This window comes from Schistocerca piceifrons, chromosome 5 (genome assembly GCF_021461385.2).
Source record: "Schistocerca piceifrons isolate TAMUIC-IGC-003096 chromosome 5, iqSchPice1.1, whole genome shotgun sequence".
Classification (NCBI taxonomy): domain Eukaryota; kingdom Metazoa; phylum Arthropoda; class Insecta; order Orthoptera; family Acrididae; genus Schistocerca; species Schistocerca piceifrons.
In genome coordinates, this window is record NC_060142.1 from 548,611,275 (window position 1) to 548,615,030 (window position 3,756).

General features: G+C 54.0%; 1 non-coding gene across 1 annotated transcript; it reads left to right on the forward strand.

Moving 5' to 3' along the window:
- Trnat-ugu lies at positions 1–74 on the forward strand. Its single transcript has one exon. It is a non-coding gene; the product is annotated as a tRNA-Thr (tRNA).
- Positions 75–3,756: the final 3,682 nt, after the last annotated feature.

A 3,756-nucleotide genomic window follows, 5' to 3' on the forward strand; every position in this document is an offset into this window, starting at 1 on the left:
TCCTCGGTGGCTCAGATGGATAGAGCGTCTGCCATGTAAGCAGAAGATCCCGGGTTCGAGTCCCGGTCGGGGCACACATTTTCAGCTGTCCACATCGAGGAATATCAACATCACCTGTCGGCAGCTGAGGGTTTCAGTTAGTCATCATTTATTCCAGGGATAAGCTGCACGGTCATCAATAGTAACTGTTCTGCGCTAAAAGCCATCTACGCGCACATTTCATCGAAAACGTTTGAACGTCATTTCCTCAAAAACGGTGGAGTGTCTACGGACAAACAGAGACACATGTTAACTTATTTAGTTTCTGGAAAATCAGGTTATGGGACTCCTCGTTAGTAGGGCATTATTTTTCGGACGGCCTCTGCCACTGACCACAGGCAGCCACGGATGGGAGATCAACGGGATGGAAGAAGGGCTGTTTCACAGCACTGAGCCTCGCCTCTCCACAAGCTGTCTTCTGTACAGCATTCCGCCAAGCATCCGTCAGCTGCTACTTGGCATACAGTTGTCAGTTTGGCTCCCTATATACGTAGAGACATAGTCATCTGAAAGTCACTTCATGTTCTGTCTGCTACAAAGCCCGGTCACTAAGGTCGCTAACAGGTGAGTAGCTGCAGGTGGTACTGGGAGGCAGTCGGGTCCTCCGACAGCTTGTGTACTCCGCTCAGGCCGTAGCTTGTTGGGGGAGCGCTGCTTTCCCCGCTTTCTGTCGCCTGCCGGACGCGTCGCAAGCTGCGGGCCTGGCGGAGCTGCTACGTCATACAGCATCACGGCAAAGGCACGTCCTTCCGCTGCAGTTAGCCGGCGTAATCGGAGATGATGGTCGTCTCTGGTGCACGTGGCAGCGCATCCGCATTCTTAATGCATGTTCACTCCTGGTGCCTGAGACAGCTGATCTCATAGTGCCATTTTTGTTGTAACTGCTGTTTCTAAAACAGGTCCCTTGTCAGAAATCAGTTCTTGCTATCGTTTGCAGCCACCCCTAACTGCTTGACAAAGAAAGAAATGAAGCACCCAGATGACGAGGAAAGAGACACTTCGCGGTTCCAGAAGGTATGTGTTGTTTCAATGACTACAAAACTGAGTCAGATTTAAAAAGCACTCGCTGGGAGGAACTCACTTGCCAGTATGACGTTGCACTTAATCCCTCTCTATAAGAAGCATGGAGTGATTCGGCTGGGAAGGGTTTAATAAAGCCGTGATCTTCTCCTGGGGCAGGCTACCCACAGCTGTTGTACCTGGTCCTTGATGTCCTGGGTGGAGGCAGTGGGATAGTGTTGACGTCCGAACTGGTCTCACACACGTTCTATCAGGGATGATGCTGGGCCACCAGAGTACCGCAACGTAACGCGGAAATTTTATACAAATTGAAGGTGGAGGGGGGGATGGGGGAAGGGACAATTCATGTCAGCTGCATGTCCGAAAGAACACTCACCACGCGTTCATACAACGCAGACAGTTGATATAGACAGGTGCTGTGTGTGGACGAGCATCATGATACTGTCGCATGAGAGGTGACACATGAGGACACAAGACGTCAGTGACCTACCTTTGTGCCGTAGGGCCCTCAGTCACCTTCACCTGTGACATGAATTCACACCCGATGACTCCCCACACGTGACACTTGACGCAACAGCACTCTGCCTCTCCAAAACATTGGTAGAATGAGACATCTACACTCCTGGAAATTGAAATAAGAACACCGTGAATTCATTGTCCCAGGAAGGGGAAACTTTATTGACACATTCCTGGGGTCAGATACATCACATGATCACACTGACAGAACCACAGGCACATAGACACAGGCAACAGAGCATGCACAATGTCGGCACTAGTACGGTGTATATCCACCTTTCGCAGCAATGCAGGCTGCTATTCTCCCATGGAGACGATCGTAGAGATGCTGGATGTAGTCCTGTGGAACGGCTTGCCATGCCATTTCCACCTGGCGCCTCAGTTGGACCAGCGTTCGTGCTGGACGTGCAGACCGCGTGAGACGACGCTTCATCCAGTCCCAAACATGCTCAATGGGGGACAGATCCGGAGATCTTGCTGGCCAGGGTAGTTGACTTACACCTTCTAGAGCACATTGGGTGGCACGAGATACATGCGGAAGTGCATTGTCCTGTTGGAACAGCAAGTTCCCTTGCCGGTCTAGGAATGGTAGAACGATGGGTTCGATGACGGTTTGGATGTACCGTGCACTATTCAGTGTCCCCTCGACGATCACCAGTGTTGTACGGCCAGTGTAAGAGATCGCTCCCCACACCATGATGCCGGGTGTTGGCCCTGTGTGCCTCGGTCGTATGCAGTCCTGATTGTGGCGCTCACCTGCACGGCGCCAAACACGCATACGACCATCATTGGCACCAAGGCAGAAGCGACTCTCATCGCTGAAGACGACACGTCTCCATTAGTCCCTCCATTCACGCCTGTCGCGACACCACTGGAGGCGGGCTGCACGATGTTGGGGCGTGAGCGGAAGACGGCCTAACGGTGTGCGGGACCGTAGCCCAGCTTCATGGAGACGGTTGCGAATGGTCCTCGCCGATACCCCAGGAGCAACAGTGTCCCTAATTTGCTGGGAAGTGGCGGTGCGGTCCCCTACGGCACTGCGTAGGATCCTACGGTCTTGGCGTGCATCCGTGCGTCGCTGCGGTCCGGTCCCAGGTCGACGGGCACGTGCACCTTCCGCCGACCACTGGCGACAACATCGATGTACTGTGGAGACCTCACGCCCCACGTGTTGAGCAATTCGGCGGTACGTCCACCCGGCCTCCCGCATGCCCACTATACGCCCTCGCTCAAAGTCCGTAAACTGCACATACGGTTCACGTCCACGCTGTCGCGGCATGCTGCCAGTGTTAAAGACTGCGATGGAGCTCCGTATGCCACGGCAAACTTGCTGACACTGACGGCGGCGGTGCACAAATGCTGCGCAGCTAGCGCCATTCGACGGCCAACACCGTGGTTCCTGGTGTGTCCGCTGTGCCGTGCGTGTGATCATTGCTTGTACAGCCCTCTCGCAGTGTCCGGAGCAAGTATGGTGGGTCTGACACACCGGTGTCAATGTGTTCTTTTTTCCATTTCCAGGAGTGTACAAAGAAAGCCACCGTAGTCGCAGACTGTCATTTGGGTCGTACAGAATCGAGGTTCCCCGCTGAATGCAAAAGCGACGTCGTTCATCAATAGTCCGTGCTTCCCGTTCTCGGCATCACTACAGATGCAGCCATCTGTGTTGTGGTGACAATGACAGTCTGCGCAATGGACCACAGTTCCGCAGTCTCGACCAGTGGCACGGGACGACACAAAATTTCGCAGAAAGTCTCTCACTTGGTCTCGGATGGCATGTGCAGATCTGAAGGGGCTACGGTGTGCCTGATGCTCAGTACGGCGATCCTTCCGTCTGGTGCTCCGATGAGTGCGACCGGACTCGACTGCTTTGGTGGAAGACAGCAAACAGAGAGGTCATCGGTCTCATCGGATTAGGGAAGGGTGGGGAAGGAAGTCGGCCGTGCCCTTTCAAAGGAACTACCCGAGCATTCGTCTGAAGCGATTTAGGGAAATCACGGAAAACCTAAATCAGGATGGCCGCAAGCGGAATTGAACCGTCGTCTTCCCGAATGCGAGTCCAGCGTGCTAACCACTGCGCCACCTCGCTCGGTGTCCGACCGGAACTTCGGCGACTAGTACGCCTGCTCTCACGTCCCCATGCGGCCCAACATCGGACCACTGTTACATCCGAACGTTCTGGAA